This window comes from Camelus ferus, chromosome 7 (assembly GCF_009834535.1).
Source record: "Camelus ferus isolate YT-003-E chromosome 7, BCGSAC_Cfer_1.0, whole genome shotgun sequence".
NCBI classification, from domain to species: Eukaryota; Metazoa; Chordata; class Mammalia; order Artiodactyla; family Camelidae; genus Camelus; species Camelus ferus.
The window spans coordinates 16,160-40,633 of record NC_045702.1 but is presented as its reverse complement, the minus strand read 5'-3'; the positions used below and the strand labels follow the sequence as shown (position 1 = coordinate 40,633).

The following is a 24,474-nucleotide window of genomic DNA, read 5'->3' as shown; positions in this document are numbered from 1 at the left end:
CTTAAATTAACCCTGTCCGTGGCACGATATCATATACACACAAACACTGTGTGGAGAGAAGCAAAGAAGTTCTCTGTTTATTGATTCTTAGAAAAAGGGTTTATATATCACATGCACAATGCCTCACATATCATCTAAGTTATAACAATGTTAAAAATCTGAAGCTATTTATGTCCCCATGCTCCTGCAGTAAGCACAGGATGTTAAAAGATCAAGGATTGTTTTAAAGTTCATCATGAAACTTCATTGAATAGGCCATCTCTTATACAGCCAGCTGTGTCTGTCTTAAGTTGCCCTTCTCTGAGTATCTTACCCATCATTGGCTATCCAGCCATCCAGACTGGATACAATGAGCAGGCCATTTCTTATCCATCCAAGATATGTGACATTCCTAACAGTTTGTTTATCAGTTCAGCCTATGGGCTTATTCTCTAGAGCCTTCAGACAGAGGCCTAGAAACCCAACATCCCTTGACAGAAAAGTGGATGAAGAAAATTTGATGTATATATAAAATGGAATGTATACTTTGCATTCTTATCAACAGTGTCAATGATGTTCCTTTTTCTCCACCAACATCTATTTCTTTTCTTTTTGATGAGAGCCTTCTGACAAGTGTGGGTTCTTGTCTCATTTTTGGTTTATTACTTTCCTAATAATTTATAACTCTGAACATATTTTCATGCATCATTTAGTCAACTATATGATTTCTACGGAAAGTTGAGTCAGATTTATCTATTCAGTTCCTATGGAATTTTTTTAAATTGGATTTTTTGGTCTTTTTTGTTGTTGCTGTGGGGTATGAGTTTGCCATATATTTTGGATATTAACAACTGATTGGAAAATATCACTTGCAAATATATCCTTACATTGTGTTGTTTGACTTCATTTTATTGATCATTTCCTCTGCATTGTAAATCTGTTTAGAGTGATACAATCATATTTCTTTAGTTTTGCTTCTGCTTCCCTTGTCAGAGGAGACATATGTAGAAACACATTAAGTCCAATGTCAGAGTTTACTTCTTATGTTTAAACCTAGGATTCTTTGTCTTCCAGTTTTATGTTTTATATGCCCATGAGTGGGATTCCTGGGTCATATGATAGGTCTAATTTTTATTTTTTAAAGGAATTCCATACACTTTCCAAAGTGTTTGCACAAATTTTCATTCCCAACAGCAGCGTAGGAGAGTTCCTTTTTTTTCCACAACCTCCCCAGCCTTCATTATTTGTAGACATTTTGATGACAGCACTTCTCATAAGTGTGAGGTAAAACGTTAATTTATTTTTGTCTTGCTTTTGTATAATGATTAGTAATGTGAGCAGGTTTTTCTGTTCCTGTTTTTCATCCGTGTGTCTTACTTAGAGAATTGCCTTTTGCTCATTTTCTGGCTGAGTTGTTTGTAAATTTTTGAAATGGAGTTTTATGAACGATTTGCATATTTTAGAAATTAGCCTCTTTTTGATTGCATTGTTTCCAAATATTTTCTCCCATTTGGAAGTTTATCTTTTTATTTTGTTCATTTTGCTGTGTAGAAGCTTTTAAGTTCAATTAGGACCTATTTGTTTATTTTGATTTTATAGTTTTCAGATTGGGAGAGTTACATAAGTAAATTTTGCTACAATTTATGTCTTGTTTTGCCTATGTTAATTTCTAGAAGTTTTATTGTGTCATGTATTATATTCAGATCTTTAAAACATTTTGAGTTTATTTTTGTACAGTGTGAGGGAGTGTTCTAATTTCATTGATTTCCATGTAGCTGTCTAGCTTTCTCAACATCACTTGCTGAAGACTGTCTTTTAGGCATTGCATATTTTTATTTCATTTGTCATAGTTTAATTTACCATAGGTGTTCTCTTTTATTTCTGCCTCTGTGTTCTGTTCCAGTGATATAGATGTTTGTTTGTTTTCCAGTATTGTGCTGTTTTGATTACTGTATTTTTTTTTATATACTCTGAGATCTGGGAGGGTTATGCCTTCAACTTTGTTCTTTTTCTTCAATGTTACTTTTGCAGTTCTGGTTCTTTTGCAGTTCCATACAAATCTCAGGACTCTTTGCAGTTTTATGGAAAATATCACGTATTTCTATCCGAATCAAATTATATCAACACATATTTTGTAGTATGTATATTTTAACAATATTAATTCCTCTAAAAAGAGGCCATGAGAATTCTTTCCATTTCTTTGCATCATCTTCAACTTTCTTTATCACTGTCTTAGAGATTTTATTAAGTTGTTTTATTCATAGGTTTTTTATTTTTTCATGTGATTTCATATAGATTTTTTAAATTATGGAATATTTCATTGTTACTGTAAAGAAATGTGACAGTTTTTGTAGATTAATCATGAATCATTCTAATTTGCTAAGTGTATTTATTACTTTTAGTCGTTTTATGGAGAAATTTTAGGGTTCTCTATATAGATTATCATATCATCTGAAATAATAACAGTTTTACTTCTTTCAATCCAACTTGAATAACTTTTTTCTTTTCCAATTGCTGTTGCTAGGACTTCCCATACTGTGTTTAATAGAAATGGTGAGAGTGGGCATTCTTGTCTTATTCCTTAATTTGGCTTTCAGTTTTTCACCTTTGCATATTATGTTGTCTGTGGGTCTGTAATAAATGACTTTAGTTATGTTGAGATATATTTCCTGTATACTTCTTTGGTAAGAGGTTTTTATTGTTGCTGTTGTTGTTCTTGTTGTTGTTGTTGATGTTGTTGTTGTTGTTGTTTAAAAGAGTAAATGTTGAATTTTGTGAAATGCTTTTTATGGGTTTATTGGGATGACCAATTTGTTTTTCCTTTTTCTTTTGTTAATGTGTTGTATCAAAATGATTGATATGTGTATGTTGAACCTCCCATGTGACCCTGAAATAAATCCAATTTGATCATGGTGCATGATTCATTTTATGTATTGCTGGATTTAGCTGGTTCATAATACCGTAGAATTTTTGCATGTATATCAATCAAAGATATTGGCTTGAAGTTCTCTTTTGCCGTACTTTGTTTGTTTCTTTGCTATCAGGGTGATGAATGCTTCATAGAATTAATTTGGGAGTTTACCTCATCTTCACTATTTTTAAATAGTTTGAAGAGTATAACTTCTGCTTTGTATTTTTGAACAGTTCTCCAGGTGAGCTGTTTAAATCTGCACTTGTATTTAATGATATTTTTTAAATGCAGAATCTATCTTTCTTCTACTAATCAGTTTGTTCAAATTATTTGTTTCTCCTTATCTCTGTCTCTTTCTACACATGTGTCTATTTCTTCTAAGCTGTCCAGGTTATTGGCATGAAACTGTTTACAAAATGATGCATTTTTTATATATCTGAGGTAACAATTGTGGTTTCTCTTATTTTATTTCTTACTTTGTTGCTTTGGAACATGTCTCTTTTCTTCATGATGCACCTGGTAAGAGGTTTTTTGATTTTGCTTATCTTAAAAAGAAAATAACACAAAAAAACTTTGGGTTAACTACTGTTTTGCATACTGTATATCTCTATAATTTATATTTATGCCTGTAATATTTAGGATCATGTTTTATATTTTTTTAACATTTTTTTAATGATTTGCAATCATTTTAAAAAGTTGCCTCAAATTCCAGTGCAGAGCAAAATTTTTCAGTTACAATAAACATATATATATTTGTTTTCACATCTTTTTCTCAGTCAGCTGCCATAAGAACTTTTGTATATTTCCCTGTGCTTTACCATAAAATCTTGCTTATCTATTCTACAATTATGGCATCCCAGTCTATCTCTTCCCAACCCCCGCACCCTTGTCACACAAAACATTTTATTCTATGTCTGCGAGTATATTTCTGTTTTGTATTTATGCTTGTTTGGTTTCATTTCATTTTATTCTTAGATTTCACACATGAGCGATATCATTTGGAATTTTTCTTTCTCTTTCTGGCTTACTTCACTCAGAATGACATTCTCCAGGAGCATCCTTGCCGCTGAAACTGATGCTATGTTGTTGGTTTATATGGCTGAGTAGTATTCCATTGTATAAATATACTGCCTCCTTTTTATCCAGTCATCTGTCGATGAATATTTAGGCTTTTTCCATGTCTTGGCTATTGTAAACAGTGCTGGCTATGAACATTGGTGTGCAGGTGTCATCCTGAAGTACGGTTCCTTCTGGATTTGTGACCAGGAGTGGGATTCATGGGTCATATGATAAGTCAATTCCTAGGCTTTTGAGGGATCTCCATCCTGTTTTCCACAGTGGCTGCACCAAACTTCATTCCAACCAGCAGTGTAGGAGGGTTCCCTATTCTCCAAAGCCTCTCCAACATTTGTCATTTGTGGATTTTTGAATGATGGTCATTCTGACTGTTGTGAGGTGATACGTCATTGTACTTGTCATTTGCATTTCTCTGATAATCAGTGATATTGAGCATTTTTTGATGTGCCTGTTGCTCATCTGTATGTCTTCCTTGGAGAATTGCTTGTTTAGGTCTTCTGCCCATTGTTGGATTGGGTTGTTTGTTTTTTCTTATTCAGTTGGATGAGCTGCTATTATATTCTGGAGATCAAGCCTTTGGCAGTTTCTTTTGCAAAATTTCTTTCCCATTCCTTAGGTTGTCTTTCTGTTTTACTTGTGGTTTGCTTACTGTGTAGAGGCTTGCAAGTTTCTTTAGGTCACATATGTTTCTTACTGCTTTCATTACGTCTACGAGAAAAGTTTCCTGATGGATGTCAGATAATGTTTTGCCTTTATTTTCCTCTTGGAGGTTTATTGTATCTTGTCTTATGCTAAGTGTTTGATCTATTCTGAGTTTATTTTTGTGTCCGTTGTAAGGGATTGTTCTAGCTTCATTGATTTACATGCTGCTGTCCAGCTTTCACAACAGCATTTGCTGAAGAGACTGTCTCTATTCCATTGTGTATTGTTGCCTCCTTTGTTCAAGTATATTGTCCAAAAATTTGTGTGTTCATTTCTGGGCTCTGTATAGTGTTCCATTGAACTATATGTTTGTTTTTGTCCCAATACAGTGCTGTTATGTTGACTGTAGCTCTATAGTATTATCTGAATCGGTAGCGTAAAAAAGCCACTTATTTTTGAACCTAAATCTTGTAACCTGCTAACATGCTGAATTTTTCATCAGCTGTAGTAGTTTTTGTGTGGATCTTGTAGGTTTTTCTATATACAGTGACATGTCATCTGAGTATAGAGCGACTTTTACCTCTTCTTCTCCAATTTAGATCACTTTTCATTCTCTCTCTTGTTTGATTGCTGTGGCTAGGACTTCCAAGTCTTGTTGAGTAGGAGTAGTGATAGTGTGCAACCTTGTCTTGTCCCAGATTTTAGTGGGAAGATTTTGACTTTCTCACCGTTGAGTGCTATGCTAGCTGTAGGTTTGTTATATATAGCTTTTATGATGTTGAGATATTTTCCCTCTATACCCACTTTGGTGAATGTTTTTCTCACACATGGGTGCTGAATATTATCAAATGATTTTCCTGCAACTATTTAGATGATCATGTGGTTTTGGCCCTTTCTCTTGTTGATGTGATGTATTACATTGATTGATTTGCATATCTTGAACTACCCATGTGTCCCTGGGATGAACTCTATTTGGTTATGATGTATAATCTTTTATATGTGTTGTTGGATTCTATTTGCTACTATTTTGGTGAGGATTTGGGCATCAAATCTCATCAGTGATATTGGCCTATAATTCTCTTGTTTGGTAGGGTCTTTGACTGTGGTATCAGTGTGAATGTGGCTTCATAGAATGACTTTGGGAATATTCCTTCCTTTTCAATCTTCTGGAAGCATTTTAGAAGGACTGGTATGATTTCTTCTTTGTATCCTTGGCAGAATTCCACAGTGATGCCGTCCGGCCATGTTCTGTTATTTGTAGGGAGGTTTTATATTGCTATTTTGATTTCATTTCTAGTGATCTGTTTGTTCAAAGTGTCAGTTTCTTCTTGATTCATTCTTGGTGGACTGTATGTTTCCAGAAACTTGTCCATCATCTCTAGGTTGTCCAGTTTGTTTCCATGGAGTTTTTCAAAGTATTCTAATATGATATTCTGTATTTCTATTTTATTTGTTGTAATTTCTTCATTCTCCTTTCTTATTTTGCTAATTTGGGCTCTCTCTATTTTCTTCTTTTTGAGTTTGGTCAGAGGTTTGTCGATTTTTCTTACTGTTTCATAAAACCAGCTTTTATACGGTTGATTATTTTCCTATGGTCTTTGGAACCTCTATTTTATTTATTTCCTCCACAATCTTTATGATTTCCTTCCTGCTGCTGCCTATTGGGATTTTTTTTCTTCGTCTTCTAGTTCATTCCTCTGGTCGGTTCAATTGTTTATTTGTGATTGTTCTTCTATTTTGAGGAAGGCTTGTATCACTTAAACTCCCCTCTTAACACAGCTTTTGCTGTGTCCCATAAATTTTGTGTGCTTTTGCTTTCATTTTCTTTTGTCTCATGGTATTTTTTTTATTAGCTTTGATTTCTTCATTGACCCATTTTTTTAATAACATATTGTTTAATCTTCATGTTTTCCTTCTGTTCTCCTTTGTTTCTCAGTTGTTGAGTTGTAGCTTCATGGCTTTGTGGTCAGTAAAGATGCTCGAGGTAATTTCTGTCTTCCTTAAAATTGCTGAGGTTTCTTTTGTGCCCAAGTACATGATCAATCCTGGAAAATGCTCCATGTGCCCATGAAAAGAATCTAAATCCTATTTTGGAGTGGTGCAATGCTCTGAAAATATACACCATGTCTAATATTCGTATTGTATTATTTAATTTTGTCTGTTGCCTTATTTATTTCCTGTCAGGGTGATATTTCCTGTGATGTTAATGCAGTGTTGAAATCTCCAACTATGATTCTATTCCCATCACTATCACCCTTTATATCTGTTAGTAATTACTTTATGTATTTAGGTGCTCCTCTATATGGTGCATATGTGTTAATGAGTGTACAATCTTCATGTTGTATCACTGCTTTAATCATTATAAAATGTCCTTCTTTATCTTTCTTTATGACCTTTGCTTTAAAGACTATTTTGTCTGAAATCAGTACTGCAACACCTGCTTTTCTGGCCTTTTCATTTGTATGGAATACACTTTTCCATCCTTTCACTCTCAACTATGTGTCCTTCTCCCTCAAGTGGGTCTCTTGTATGCAGCTTATTTAAGTTTCTTGCTTTTTTATCCAGGCTGCCACTCTATGTCTTTCAACAGGAGCATTTAATCCATTCACTTTTAAAGTAATTGATGATAGGTTTGTGTTTATTGCCATTTTGACCTTATTTTTGCCATTGATTTGGTATTTCCTCTTTGTTGTTTTCATCTTCCTTTTATGGTTTGGTAATTTTGCTTTGTATTATCATGAATTTTATTTAGTTTTTGTGACTCCCTGGTAAGTTTTGTCTTGTTGTTACCCTTTTTTATAAATCTATTAGCTCATTACTATTACTGCTTTTATTAAACTGACAGTAAATTGATCTCAAACTCATCGTACCAAGAACAAAATATTTTAAAAGGAAAGACAAGGAAAACAATTCTCTTTTTTTCCTGCCTCCCTCTCCCACTCTCAATGATTTGTATGTCTTGTTTTATAATTTCGTGTTTGTTTTATTTGTAATTCATGAATGATCACCTTTCCAGCTGTTAGTTTCTCATTTCTCTATCATTCTGCTGCTTTGCTATTTAGAGTAGACCTTTCAATATTTCTTTAAGCATGGGTTTAGTGCTGCTAAACTCTGGTACATTTTTCTTCTCTGTGAAATTCTTTATGTCTCCTTCTATCATAAAGGATAGCCTTGCTGCATAATGTATCCTAGACTATATCAATTTTTTTATTCAGGTGATTTAATATATCTTGCCACTCCCTTCTAGCCTGTAGTGTCTGTGTAGAGAAGTCAGATGAGATCGTTATGGGGCTACCCTTGTAACTCACTCATTGCTTTTCTCTTGATTCATTTTGGATCACTTATTTATCCTTCACTCTGGCCATCTTATTTATATGTCTTGGTGTGGCTGTATATGTGGTCTTCCTGTTTGGGGCCCTCTGAGACTCCTGTATTTGGATATCTCATTCCTTCTTTAAGTTTGGGTAATTCTCAGTCATGACTTATTCAAACAACTTTGAAGTTCCCTTTGATCATTCTTCCCCTTCTGTGACCTCCATCATGCAAAGATTTGCATGCTTTATATTTTCCCATAAGTCCCTTATGGTTTTATCATGTGTTTCTGGTTGTTTATCTTGGACCTCTTCTGATTCGGTGCTTTCTATTGTCCTCTCTCCTAAGTCACTAATTCATTACTCTGCGTTATCTATTCCACTTTGCACTGCCTGTAGATCATTCTTCATCTCAGTCAATGAGTTTACCTTTTTTACTCTGCAATTCTTTATAGCTGCCATTTCATTTATGACATATTCTATATCTCTAAACACTATCTTTTTTATTTCCTTCAGTACATTGATCAGTCCTTTTTTGAAATCTTGATCTAGGAGGCTATTGATGTCTATTTCACTGATCATTCTTTCAGGGAATTCTCTTGTTGTTTTAATTGGGAATTGTTTCTCTGCTTCTTCATCTTGCTCCTACCTCTCTGGCCCTGTGTTTTATAGAGTATTAGTTATCTACTGTGGTCCTAAAAGAGTTTATCTACCAAATGCCTATGTAGTAATACAACTTAGGAAAGAGAAAAAAGAGACAGAGAGATAAAGAACTTTAAAGAAGGGAGAAATAAAGTTATGAAAACATTGTATAATGAATAATAGAAAAGCAAGTGGAAGAAGAATTTTAAAAAATAAAAAGAATAAAAATATTTTTATAAAATTTCAAAGGGATGAATATGTGGTTATATATAATTGTTTGAGGAGTAAATATTAAGAGGGTAACAGAAAATGGAAGAGGTAAAGCAGATTTAAAAACGGGGGGTTTTGGTGTCGTCCTGGAGACTGTGTGTTTTAATGGGAAGTCTTTCTGCCTTCATCCTGTTTTGGAATCACAGCTTGCTGTTTCCAGAGGCCCTCCATTGTAGCCCTCATCTGTGCTGCTCCCAGGGCCTGTTGGCAAGCTGATCGCACCTACTCCCAACACTGGGTCAGGTGCAGCTTTCCTTTACTGTGGGCTGGCTTGTCACTGCCCTGCCTGATGTTGCAGTCAGGTGTTGCAGACTGACTAGGGAGGAGTGGGCATCATGCCCTCTCCCAGCGCCATGGTCAGGGATTGCATTCCTGCCCAAAATTTGGAGGCCACTCTCCCCTTCAGGTTTCCAGTCACTCCAATGCACTGTGCCACTCTATGCTCCACCATGGGTTTACAACATGGAGGTGGGCTCAGGGAAGACTGACGAACAACCCTGTCCCTGGCCTGGGACAAAACACAGCTCCTTGTTTGTCTTGGTGGAGCAAGTTCCCTGAGGAACCAGGACAGAAGCATCCTTTCTGCCTCGGGCTGTAGACAAGTCTCAGTCTGACTCTTGAGGCTGCTAAGTCCTTATGTGTTGATGCAGCATTTGTCCCCACTGATTCCAGGGTGCAAAGTGCCAGAGCGTATGGTGGCTGTGCATGAGCCCTACCTTTCTTCACCTAGAAAATTTTGTGTATTTTCAGAGATGGGGGTATGCACCCTTCCCTCTAGGGCACACCTCCCCTGTTGTTTTATGGAGGGCCCAGTTTCTTCTGCTCTGTGAATGCACAGCCGTGGCACACAGACCCATTCATTTCCCCTGGTCTGCCTCAGTGCAGCCATCCCCATCTTCTACCCAGCTCAGGCAGCATGGCCCTGCCCCCATCTGTTGTGCTGCATCTTCAGCTGGATGTCACAGGGACGCTCTGTGCCTGTTTAACTTTGTTCTGTCAGTCAACTGATACACTGTACAGATCCAAGCCTTAGAGTCTCCCCCTCCATCCTACTGGCCTCTCAGATGGTGTGGGGAGACTCAGTGACTGAGTGCCAGTCCTTCTTTGCTACTCCCTCCCCATGGGACCAGTCCCACTCTGTTTTCCCTTTTCTTCATCCTTTATTCCTTTTCTCCAACCAGATTTTTTGCATCTTTATCTTTTGAAGAGGACTATGAACTTTCAGAATTCTACAGGTTTTCTGGTTAGCTGAGTGAGTCTGTGGATGTAAGTCTTGTTGCATTTGTGTGAAAGGGTGAGCTATGTACATCATTCTACTACACCATTTTGGCCTCCCCCCAAAAATGATTCGCTTTTTGAGGAAGAAATACACAGACTGGAACTAGATGGGGAAGATATTTCATGGAAATTACAAGAAAGTGCAGATTGCAATGCTCAAATCATAGAAAATATGTTTGAAAACAAGGGCCACAATGAAAGTTTCATATGAGATTATATAAAGAAAAAGAAATCAATGTAAAAATAGGGTATTACACTCATTAACATATATATGGACCCAACACCATAGAACCTAAATATTAAAAGATATATTAGTAGACATTAGGGAATTAATTCATTATAAAACAATAATAGTAAATGTGTTTAACACCTCACTATACTGATGGACAGATCATCCAGAAAGAATATCTGTAAGGAAACAGAGGTCTTAATAGCATATTAGATCATTTCAACCTAACTGAGCTATTAGACACTGCATCAGAAAATCAGAACATATAAACTTTCAAGTGTGCACAGGATGTTATCTAAGGAATTAAACACATATTAGGTCATCAAAAGAACCTCAGAAACTTTAAGCAAATATAGATGACAGCAAGCATTATTCCATACACATAAGTATGAAACTATGCATCAATTCTAGAAAGAACAGGAAAATCACAAATATGAGATTACACCACATCTTTTAAAAAATAAAAAATGGTCAATGATGAAATCAAAGAGGTAATAAAATCATACCTGGGGACAAACTACAATGAAAACACAGCTTCATAAAATGTATGGGATGTAGCAAAGACAAATCTATGAGGGAATTTTAGAACAAATAAGGCCTTCTATAAGAAATAAGAAAAACCTCACACAAAGGACCAAACTTACCACGCATAATAACTACTAATAATAACAAACAAAACCCAAAGGCATTAGAATGAGAAATCTTTAATTATTAGGTTCAAAATAAATAAAATTAAAATATTAATTAAAAATCATAAAATCAAGAGCACTTTTTTCTGAAAAATATTAAAAAATTTGATAAGCATCTAGCAAGGCTTATGAAGATATACAGAGTGGACCCAAACAAAATAAGAATCAAAGGAGATGAAATAACTTCTGATATTACACAAATACAAAAAAAGATTATGAAACCAATATGAGCAGTTACATGACAACCAACTGGATGACCTAAAAGAAATGGACAAATTTCTAGAAACATACAGCCTGCCAAAACTGAATAAAGAGATAACTGAAAACTTGAAAACAGCAATCAGTATAAGTTAAATAAAAGCTATAATTTTAAAATGACGCCTTGAACAAAATGTCTGGATGCCTTCATTAAAACCTCTTTACCCCCAACTATTTCAAAAAATGAAGGAGGAAGGAAAATTCCCAAAAATACTCTATGAGACCACCATTAACCTGATAACAGCTCCAGTCAAATACACTACAAAAAAAAATGAAAATGAAAAGCGAATATTCTTGATCAATATACATTCAAAACTCCTCAATAAAACATCAACAAATTAGTCCAAAAATACATAGAAACGATTATATATGATGATCTGTTGGATACCTTCCAAAGTCACAAGGATGGTTCAAAAAACACAAATCAATCAGTATGATACATATCTAATAAAGGATGGACAAAATTCACAGGACCATGTCAATACACACAGAAAAAGCATGTGACAATATTCAACATCCATTTATGATGAGAACTCTCATGAAAGTTAGTACAATGGGAACATCTCTCAACATACTAAAGGCCATTTATAACAATTTATAATACTCAGTGGGAATAGCTGAAATCCTTCTGGGTAAATTCAGGAACATGACAAGGATTCCTACTCTCACCACATATGTTTAATAGTAATAGAAGAAAGGAAAAGAAAAAGAAGTAAAAGAAAGGCAAAATGGAAAGAAAGAGGCAAAATTGTCACCAGTACTGATGACATAACAATCTACATATAGAGTCCTAAGGGTTACACACAGACTATTATGAACAATAAATATTTCAGCAAGGGAGCAGGGTACAAGATAAAAGTAAAGAAATCTCTTGCATTTCTACACATTAATCATGAGATATCATAAAATGGATTTTGAAAAGCAATACTATTTAAAATCTGATCCCGAAATATCTTGGAATAAATGTAACCACATATGTGAAAAGTCTACACACTGAAAATTATAAAACATTGACAAAGAATTTAAAAATGATTCACAGAAATGTAAAGATGTCTTGTGTTCTTGGATTGAAAGAGTTAATATTGTTAACATGGCCGTACTACACAAAGAAACCTACAGATTTAGTGCAATTCCTGTTACAATGCTGTAGTATTTTCCACATAACTAGAAAAATATAATTCTAAGTTTTACATGAAACCATTAAAAATTGCCAAAATAATCTTGGGATAAAACAAAAAATCTGGAGGTATAACCCCCCAAGTAACTTACTATACTACAACACTACTGTAATAAAAACAGCATGACATTGGCACACAGGTATAATCAATACAAGTAAATAGAGAATAATTCCACAAACCAATGATAAATGAATCTATGATAAAAGAGGCAAGAGTACACAGTGGAGAAAAGACAGTCTCTTCAATGGATGGTGTTGGGAAAGCTGGACATCTACATGTAAAACAGTGAAATTAGAGCATTCCCTAACATCATATACAAAAATAAACTCCATGTGTATTAAGGACATAAATGGAAGACCTGATCCTATAAAACTGCTTGAAGGGAATATACGTGATACACTTTTGGTTATATATCATGGGAATATTTTCTTATATTAGCCTCCTAAGGCAAAAGAAATAAAAACAAAAATAAGTAAGTGGGAACTAAACAAACTTCAAAACTTCTACACAGCTTTGGACACTATCAATGAAATGAAAGCATTGCCTGTGAAACTGGATAACATTTTTGCAAACAATGCAAGTGGCCAGGGGTTAATTGATGTAGGTTCATAGATTTAACATGGATTTAAGTTACTTAACTCAATGTGAAGAACATAAACCCAATCAAAAATAGAGCAGACTACCTGAATTAATATTTTTCCCAAGAAAACTTTCAGATAAGTAACAGGTAAATGAAAAAAATTCTCAACATACTAATTATTCGGTAATTGCAAATCCAAACCACAGTGAGGTATCACTTCACACTTGTCAAATGGTGATTATCAAAAGTTCTACGAATAGCAAGTGTTGGAGAGGATGTGGATGAATCAAAGCTCTTGTATACTCCTGGTAGGAATGTTAATTGGTACAACTTCTATGGGAAACAGTATTCAGATTATTTTAAAAACTTAAAAGGGAACTACCATATAACACAGTATTACCTCTCCAAGGAATAATCTGGGGAAAATCCCTAAATTGAGAAGAACCAATATTCACAAAAGCACTGTTTATAATATGCAAGAGTGGGTAGCAATCGAAGGGTCCACAATATACTATGGACTTAAGAAGATATGATGATTCACTAAATATGGAATGGAATATTACTCAGCCATGAAAAAGTATAAAACATTGCTATTTCAATATCACGAATGGGCCTATTAAATGTTATGCTTAGTGAAGTAACTTAGACAAAAACAAAAGTATATAATAAAATATATAAGTGTAATATAAAGAATAACAAATATCTATGTATATCTATCAATAGCTATCAATTGATAGATGACAGAAAGATAGATAGGTAGATACATAGAGAGATAGATAGATAAATAGACAAATACAAGGAGAAATAGAGAGATAGAAAGATAGATTGACAGTTTGAGAGATTAGATAGACAAAACTGAAGCAGACTCAAAGATAAGGAAAAAATTTATGTTTACCAAAGGGGAAGGGAAAGACAATTTAATGGTAGGATATTGACAGATACAAAGTAGTACACATAAAGGAGAAAAGCAACAATGATTATTTATAGAGATCAGGGAATTATACACAATTAATTATATTAATTTTATGTTAAAATTATTGTAATCACTTGTAATAATTTATAATGAAATATAATCTACAAAGTGTTTGGTATCACCATGCTGTACATCTGAAACTACACAATATTGTACATCTACTGTACTTCATTTAAAATAAAATATCTCATGTATAATTTAGTCCTTTATCCTCTGATAGCATCTTCCTTAAAAGTTGTTTAATTTTTACCCGTTACCTTTTCTGATTACTGTTTTAAAATGTTTCTTTTACCGTAGTGAGGATGTTACCAGATTGATATATCTGTATTTATTGCCCCTGATTTCCTATTTTTCTCTCTTTAATCCATATAGAATAGTAGCATTTTAAAAGATACCCAAATAAACTGTTGCAGCTTTCTTGTGGTCTCTATTTAGCATTTTGATGAAAGTTTTGCATATTTTTGCCATTGTATTTTTTTAGAAGAGCTCTTTTCTACAAAACTTGTAAGATGTCTTGGTTTTGATTTTCATCTCACTCAGGTTTTGTTTGTCTGGTAAAGTCTTTATTTTCACTTTGTATCTAAGTGATAACTGTGCAAGTTAGAGTATTCTTGGATGAGAGAATTCATATGTCAGTAGATTGAAAATGTAATTTTATTTACCCTTGGCCTATGTTTTCTGCTGATAAATTTGCAGATAGCCTAATGGGGGTTCTTCGAGGATTATCATTATTTATTTGGCTGCCTTTAAAATTTTATTCTGTCATTGACTTGCCAATTTGCATAAAACGTATCTTGAAGGAGGTCTCTTTGCCTTAAAGTTAATGGTGTTTTGTAGGTTCACGGACTTGTGTATCAGTTCCCTACTGAGGTTAGGGAAGTTATCGACTATTATTTCTTTAAATAAATGATCACCTGCCTTCTAGCTTTCTTCTCTCTCCAGGATTTCACTCTAATGTACAATTCCTGAAGTAGTCTGATGACTATTGTAGAATCTCTTCACAGTTTAATATCTTGTATCTCTGCCCTTTCCTATCATTTCTAGTTTTGTATTGGTGAGTTTGCTAATCTCTCTTCCACAAAGACAGTCTACTTCCAATAATTTCTATTGCATTATTCATCTCATTTATTAAGTTCTTCTGGTCCTCCATTAATATTTGGATATTTTATAGTTTCAGTCTCTATAATAATGTATTCCTTATCATCATTTAATTTATTCCTGAGTTCACTAAACTGTTTTATGAGTTTTGTTTTAAGAATTGAGTTTCGGTATGACACCTATTTTGCATTCTCTATTAGTCATATGGCAATATTCCATTACTTTATCTTTGTTTGCTTCAGTGTTGTCATTGTGTGTGTGTCTATGTGTGTGTGTGTGTTTGTGTCTGTGTATGTGTGTGTGTGTCTGTGTATCTGTGTGTGTGCGTGCCCTATAATGTTACTGTGATTGGTCATGATCTTTTAAATTATTGGTCTGATGACACTAAATAACCGATTGGTTGTTGGAGTCCATGCTTTTCTTTCCTGGTAGTTTACAATATTGCACAATTTTTGGTTTTACTTACCTGAGCTACCTCTGATAATATTTCAAAATAGCACTTTCCAATCACTACTGTCTGGATAAAAGATGTGCTTTCATTGTCACTTCTTAGACTTTCTGGTAGTTAATGCCACAGTTGTCACTGGGTTGGGGAACCCTTCCTTTGGTCTGATATCCCTTGAGACTCACTGTACACATTGAGGAAAGTTGTAAAGGCAGGTGGGTAGTTGGAATCAGGCAAGTGCCTTAGCCATGTCCAGTGTTTCAAGGTAACTTGTCTCCACCACTGTGAATAGGGAGAAGGGACAGTGTCATGTGTGTCTGAGTGTCTGAAAGATGGAATTTCTGTCTCCATTGTGGCTCCCTCCTACTTACCTGTGACCATGAGTACTGGTGCAGTTGGAGGCCAAAGCAGTGTGAACCACTGGGGCCCTGTTTCTACTGGTTTCTCTGAACCTGTGGGCACAGATATCCTAGTCAGTGTACCTTCGTTGCAGTCACCAACTCTGCTCTTTCCTCAATTCAGCCTCCTTTATGTGTTTAGTCCACCACACTTCAGCTATACACATGCAATCTTGAGTATTGTTTTGTGTTGTAGTTATTTTTGTTGAGATGTGAACGTTTTACTGACTGTAGATATAAGGAGAGAGACAAAAATAGTTTAAACTAATGTGACTTTTTAAAAAGTATATACTTTTTCATTTAAAAGCTTAAATTCTACTAAGGACATTATAAGAACAGTAAAGAAAGTGAACAAATCACGTCCCTTAATATCATAGAACTACAAAATATTTTCAGTGTTTCCTGGGTTCTTTCTTCAATGTTTTTCCCACATACATGCACATTTTCCTATAATGTATGCCTATAATCCCTTTAAAATCATTTAAAGTATTAAACTATTTCTCTCTGCATTAAATATAGCCCTGTGGCTTTTCTAATTTATAACTAGGAGCTTTCATATTTTTGTCTTCTCAATCCTTCCCTGTCCCCAAAAGAAACCACTCTTTGGTACACTAAACATATATACATGAGTCTGTTGCTTTTTTTTGTGATTATTTCTCTTATATCTTTAGTTTCCTCATGTAAGTGATCATGTAGATTTTTTTTTTCCCTGTATTACTTATATTCCTATGTTCAACATCTTCTGGTTCCAGTCACATTGTTCCAAATGACAGACTTTTATTTTTTGTTATAACTAAGTATGTATAATATTATAAATATCTCACATATTCTTCAGCCAATCATCTGTTGATGGGCAGTTGAGTTGCACTTCTATCCTGGGCTATTATAAATGATGATGTTAAGAACATTGGGGTAATATATCCTTCAAAGGTATTGTTTTCATTTTTTTCAGATTTATAGCAAAAACCGAAATTGCTGCAACATATACTGCTTCTATTTCTAGTTTTCTGAGCACTGTCCACACTTTTATAATAGTGGATGCATCAGTTTATATTTCCACACACAGTGTAACTGGGTTCTCTTTTCTCGACATTGTTATTAATATTTGTCTTTAGTAGACATTTTGTTAAAAGCCATTTTGGTTGCTGTGAGATTATATTTCATTCTGGTTTTGATTTATGTTTTCCTAATTAAGAGAAAGGTTATGTATGTTTTTATATGCATGAAAATTATCCACATGTCTGTTTTTGAGAAGTTTCCATAAAGATCCTTCAACTATTTTTAAGTTGGGGTCTTTGATTTTAAAACCTTGAGTCTAATATGCTATATATATATTATGGAGATTAACACGTTGTTGGTCTCATTGTCTGAAATTCTTCCTTCTATTATGTGTGTTGACATATGTCTTGTTGAAGTTTTCCTTTCCTCTGCAAAAGGTTTTGCACTTCACATATATACATGATGTAGAATCCCTGTATCACATAGAACATCTATTTCTTCCTCACTAAACTATAAACTGTTACTCTTAACTTATTATATTTTTTAAATATGAGACTCATGAAAAATAATTATTGCTAAGATTTACCTCAAAGTCATTTTGCTCATGTTCTTGGTCAGAACTTATGTAGTTGCAGGTTTTACATTAAAGAAATTAATCCATTTGTATCTTAGTTTGTATAATATGGAAGGAAGTGCTCTTACATCTTCCTTTTATATGTACTGTCCAGTTTTCCCAGAACTACTTGTTGAAGAGACTGCCTTTTTCGATTGTATTCTTTGCCTGCTTCATTGTAGACTAATTGACCATATGTGTATGGGCTTATTTTAGTATTCTCTATTTTGTTCCATTGATCTATGTGTCTCTTTTAGTGCCATAGTTTGATGTTTTGATTACTGTAGCTTTGAAGTATGTTCTAAAGTCGGGGAAGATAATGCCAACAGCTTTGTTCATTTTACAAAGAATATTTCAGAAAATTTGGGTCTTACATGTTTTTGTATAAATTTTATTATCTGTCTCCTTGTTTTGTGAAGAAACATGGATTCTGTGAGACTACAAATTTACTAAAAGAAAAAAAATGAGAAAAATATTAAAATGTGGAGGATAAAACGTACAATATTAAACAACCAATGGATTGCTGTATAAATCAAAGAAAATATATATAAAGAAAAGTGACCACAAAATCAAGTTCACGGGGTATAGCAAAAGCAGTATTAATAGGGATGTTTATAGCAAAATAATCCCACTTGTACAAATAAGAAACATCTCTCTCTTATAACATCATCTTACAACAAAAAGATGTAATAAAATAATAAAAAAACTAGTTAGTAGATGAAAAGACACCTGAAAGTTCAGAACATAAATAAATAAAGATTAAAAATAGACACATTTAATCAATCTAAATAATGGTTTTTGAAAGATAAATAAAATTCATAAACTGTAAACAGACTCATGAGCTAAAAAGAGAATACAGATTGATAAGCTCAGAAATGAATGAGAATTTACAGCTTATATCACAGAAATACAAAGTATCTTAAGAGGATACAACAAACTATATGCCAATAAATTGGAAACCCTAGAAGAAATTGACAAATCCTTAGAAAGACATAATCTCCAGGATGGAATGAGAAATAGAAAATATGAACCAATTATCAATAATGAAATTGAATAAGAAATTAAACAAAATCACCCAAGAAACAAAATTCCAGGCCTGTGCAGCTTCACAGGTGACTTCTGCCAAACATTTAGACAAGAGCTAACACCTATACTTCTCAGAGTATTCCAAAAATTTGCAGATGAAGGAAGGCTTCATAGGCCAAATTTCCATATCACACTAATACTAAAACTGGAACAAATACTTCAATGAACTACAGGTTAAATATTACTGATAAGCATAGATGCAAAAATCATCACTAAAATGTTAGCAAGCTAAACTATACATTAAAAGGATTATACAATATGATTAAGTCCATTTTATTCCAGGGATGTCAAACTGATTAAATACCTACAAATTAATCAATATGATAAAACACTAAAACAAACTGAAGAATAAAAATTATATGGTCATCTCAATAGTATCATAAAATGTTTCACAATTCAGTATCTATTTATGATTATATTTCCCCTCAAAGTGGGCATGAGGAAACATAACTTAACACAGTTAAGGTCATATGTGACAAGAACCTAGCTAACATGACACTCACTGATAAAAAGCTGAAAGTATCTACTGTAAGAGCAGCAAGAAGTCAAGAATGCTCTCTCACCAATTTTATTCAATACATTATTGGAAATTTAAGTCAATACAAACCTATGGAAATAAAAAAATAAAATATGGCACTGGCACAGAACAAACAGAATAATGGAACACAACAGAGTGCCTAAAAATGAAATCACACAATATGGTCATTTAGCCCATTACAAACAGATGAATATACAGTGGGGGAACTATAACCAACAGGCACATGAAAACGTGCAACATCACTAACCATCAGAAAAATGCAAGTCCAAAACACAATGAGATTTTATGTCAGTGCTGTCAAAATGACTATTTTCAAAAAGATAACAATTTTAAGTGTTGGTGAGAATGTAAGAAAAACAACACTGATGCACTGCTGGAGTGAATGTAAATTTGTGCTGCCACCGTGGAAAACAGTATGGAGTTTTATCTAAAAATTAAAAATGAAACGTGATCCAACAATTTCATATCTGGATACTTATTCCAAGAGATAAAAACACTAATCAGAAAAGATAAATTCAAACCTATATTCACTGCAACTTTATTTACAATAGCTAGGAAATAGAAACAAATTAATTGCTCATCAGTAGATGATAGATAAAGATTTGCATTTATAGTATATATATCTAACCATCTATTAACTACAGTTATATCTATATTTATAGATATATATACAGATAGATAGATACAAAAACATAAGCACACACACACATAAAATTTCAATGGATTATTACTCAGCTATAAAAAGAATAAGTTCTTGTCATTTGCAACAAATGGGTAGAACAAGAGTGTAATATGCTAAGTGAAAAAAGTCAGACAGAGAAAGACAATTGTTAATGATTTTACTCACATTTGGAATTTAAAACAAATAAACATAACAAAACAGATAAGTATTTATACATATAGAAAGAAACAGGTTGTTCACAAGAAGGAGGGAAATGGGGTGAGGAAAAAGAAATAGTTGAGGAAATTTAAGAGAGAAAATTTTCCAGTTGCATATTAAATGAGTCAGGGACAAGAAATGTACTGTATGGGGAATAGACAATAACTATGAAATATATATAAATAGCAACATTTCATAACTAGATTTATTCTGGTGATCAGTTTGAAATGTATTAAATATAGCAAAGAGTACATTGTGTAAGAGAAAGTAACATAGTGTTATAAAGAACACTTCAAAAACAAACAAACATTATTATAGAAAAAAAATCAGATTTGTAGTTAACAGAGGCAGGGTTTGGGAAAGTGGTATTAGCTTAATGCACTCAAAAGGTCCAAGCCTCCAGCCATAAAATAAACGTGTTCTAGGGAGGCCACATAGTAACATGATAAAAAAAATTAGTACTGCTTTATGTTATATATGAATGTTATTATGGGAGTAGACCCTGTTTTCCCATCACAACAAAAAACCAATCTGTATACCTTTAATAAGGTATCTAAATGAGATAATTAATTCTCCCTAAGTTGCTATGATATTTATTTCATGATAAATGAAAATCAAATCACTTTCCTGTGCACCTAAACTTACACAAAGTTTTATGCCATTTATATCTCAATAAAAGTGGAAAGGAAATTGGAGAGGCAATGATCATTTTTTCCATGATATTTCTCATGATTTTTTTTTGCAGAAAGTAACCTTGAATCATGATGTATTTATCCTAGGTAAAGATACTAAAAAATAAGTAATTCTAATAAATAATACATACAGATACTAATAAAATAAGTGTTTTCCCATGACTTAAAATTTCTTCATCATAACAGCCCACTGCTTCTGTAGGCATCAAAATTTCACTCTGTGTATTCATCTGAGATTAGAGAATGGATACAAAATTATCCCTGGCTTCTTTTGCTGTGAGTGATAAAGTTCACTGTCTCTGACAGAGGGTCTCATCTACCCGACAGCATCTACAAGAAAGGAACTTGCTTGGTTGCTAAAAATCTCAGCATGGTAAAATCTCAGAACTCTTGCACTTCTTAACTGTTTGGCAATGGGAATGCAATACTGACAAATACTTGAATTTGGATAAAATGTGTTTCTTTCCCATCATTGCATTAGGGGATGTGAGGATAATCCCTGAGATGCACAATAAATATTCTTCCTCAAGTGCTGGGCAAAGAAGTGTAAATGTCCTGCATGATTAGGACTGAGGACTGCTTTGAAAATGATGACTATGTTCACTCTACTCCAGGTAGTGCAAGGAAAGAAAGGGTATTGCAATTTTTAGGTGAATGGGAATAATTCAGCGTTTCAGTCTCTATAAATTAGTCAAGGGGTGTTCAAAGCCAAAATAAGTTGTGTCAACAATGAGAATTAAAAGAAAAAAAAATCTTAGACATAAGCTTAAGTTAAAAAGAGACACAGTCCTGTGCAGGGCTCTTGGAAATGGAGAATATATATGCATCAGTCCAATTCAAGGATTCATTCGCTTGGCCCTAGCATCAACTCGGGATTCAGTGAAGAGTTAACAATTAGTATACTGGTAGAAATATAATCAACCTCTCCCTGATCTGAAGAAAATCTGGTGGCTCAATGAAACTCTTAATTCACAGAGATCCTGCCAGATGCAGAAGAATAATTCACTGATGACTCAACTAAGACAAACATAGTTACTGCTTAACAATCCATCTTCACACACACACATAGTGGTAGACAGATTTGTAGTATTTACTGGGAAGAATTCAGTGGGCAGTTTTCACAGTATAGTTTTCAATGCACCAGCCAACTTTTTTCCTATTGCAAATAGTCTAGATCTTCCCAGGTAAAAAATACAAATGGACAAACAATAATCTTCTTTAGGATTTCTAATTTTGAAAGTAAACTGTAGCATTTGACTTATCAGTATAGAACGTTGTTAAGATGATCACTGTAAGACACGCTGTCTCATAAGAGAGCTGGAAACTAGCTGCTAAACAAGCCCATCTGAACCCCAGACTGCTAATGTGAACAACAACATAGCCACAATAAGGGTTGAGCTGGCAAACTTAAAAGCTTCATGTTTCAGTTATAGGAACAACCACTGCTTTCCAGACACTGTTATCCTGTTGCAAGTGGGCACTTTTCTTCTCTTGGTATAGGTCATATTGGTGGGATGTGGCTAGAGATAACCTTTGTCCATTTGCCCATTCTCCAGATTATCAAAGGCTTTCTTCACAACTGGTGACAAATTTTCAAGAGTCCGTATTGCCATTCCAGTCTTATTAGCTGACACAGGCTGCATGATTGTGAGCAGTAGCCTTTGGCTCCCTGACCTTGCCTACAATTTTTCCAGCATTTCAGCGCATTTCACATTCTAAAAATGCTTCACCTTTTAGTTTCAATTAATGGGAAATAGTCAAAGCCTTCCATTAATATTTTATATATCCTAATATCTGCTGAAACTTGGTATTCCTGCATTTGGACAAGTTTTTATTTCTACCACCCTCAACAACTTCTAGTCCACACATTTTAGATTGCAATTAGGTTACTGAATATGACCACCACAAGTAAGGGGTTAGTAACTTTTAGATACATCCTGTGAGAAGTTTAGAAGGGGCACAAGTAATGTGGGGTGTATAAACCTACTTTAAATTTTTGTGATGGCACTGCCCCTTCTGAAAAAAGCTCTGATTCTAAGAAGTAAATTATTTAGAAGACAACAGAGTTATTGGTATGGGGATGAGAATCAGTTATTTTGTGTTCGGTGGGTGAGGAAGAGACAGGAAAATATCCAGAAAATGAGAATGGAATGCTTTAGGCCTCTGGAGGCATGAATTTAGAATAAAATAATACTTTGTCTCCTGTACCTACCTCCATTTACTGTCTTGAGTGACTAGTCCTTGGGCTATGAAAAGAGCTAGATTGTGGTAAAGAGTAAAGACCATAACATAATAGTTTGAAAACCATGAGAGTTTTGTTGTTTCAGAAAGTAGATTTTGCTTAAAGTCAACATGTATTTTTCATTCACTAAATACTAAAATGCATCCTGTGGCATGTGCTGTGCTTACTGTGCTGGTACCCAAGTTAGAAAATGAAAGGGGGATAGACAGAAAACATCTGGAGGAGGTGGCTTCTGTGCTGAGACTGGGAAAGTCTTGGTAGGTAAAATGAGCACATCCAAATCCCAAGGATAAGCTGGAGCAAAAGTTGTGAGTTTATATTTAACATGGTTGACAAGCATTTACCTGGATGTATCTCCAGGTAGAGTGAAACATAAAGATATGCCAAAGTATTCAGATGCCAGATCTATAAATAAATGACTAAACTATGTTGAGCTTGTGGGCTTAAATTTGGAATGGCATTAATTGCCACCCTGAGAATGTAAGCTTGTCTTTGGGTGCAACATAAGAGCAACATAAAGATTTCACCAGAAAATAAAGTGTAGACTCTTGAGAGGAGGAAATGAAAGCACCTATTGGAATGCTTTGAGAACAGCACAAAGAAGACCATAGATAAAATTACTTCTTAAATTCTACCACATGCTGAATGTGCCATTTGAGACTACATCATGTGATCTTTATGATTCCAGGGATGACATAATGGAGACCATGATCCCTGGGCCTGTTCCTGCATTTATCTCCTGTTCCATCCTATCCTAACAACACTTTTAGTACTTTCCCTGATGAACCAGAAGCCAATTAGTACTTTTCCCTCTCTTCATGTTTTAGACTTTTCTCAAATTCTACCATTTGCTCTCCTTCCTTACAAGAAATTATTCAAATTTACTCCCATATTGTTCCATCAAATGATCATATCAATCAAATATCTCTTGTTTTGTAAATGGTTACTTAGTCTCCCATTTTATTCTTAACTGCATTTTAAAAAATATATAAGGAAAATACTGGTACAGATGTATGTTTGTTGTTCAAATAAAAAAATTGCATATATTTGTCGACATTTGCCAACAGCAATTATAAACTTTGTTATCCTGCATAATCTGGTAGTCCTCTGGCAGGTCATTTTTAATTAGGACGACATTCATAAACTGCAGTTGGCTGATGAGTTGGCCATGGAACAGATGTAGCTGATATATCAGCTATCACTTGCACTGGAAACGGTGGGTTGCTCTCTGCTTGAAGTTTAGAAAAAGGACCTTCATTGGCTGATATGTTGTGATATCTATTTGGAAAAGTAGAAGGCTCCACCATCAGTCCAAGATAATTTTTCTGTATGGGATATAATTTGCTGTACTGAGAAGCAGAGGTTGTAGTTGTAATGAAATTCATATCAAGGCCATTTGCTTCAGTGTAGCTTCTTTGTGAGTGCACGTGGAAAATGGTCAACTGATTTAAAATAGCACGTTGATA

At 34.1% G+C, this 24,474-nt stretch overlaps 1 long non-coding RNA gene across 1 annotated transcript; it reads right to left on the bottom strand.

Annotated features, from left to right (window-relative positions):
• Window positions 1–3,505: 3,505 nt before the first annotated feature.
• Window positions 3,506–24,163, bottom strand: LOC116665089. The gene is made up of 3 exons (XR_004321667.1): window positions 24,087–24,163; window positions 9,969–9,978; window positions 3,506–3,516 (listed from the first exon to the last, which is right to left on the bottom strand). It is a non-coding gene; the product is annotated as an uncharacterized LOC116665089 (long non-coding RNA).
• Between the last annotated feature and the right edge of the window lie 311 nt (window positions 24,164–24,474).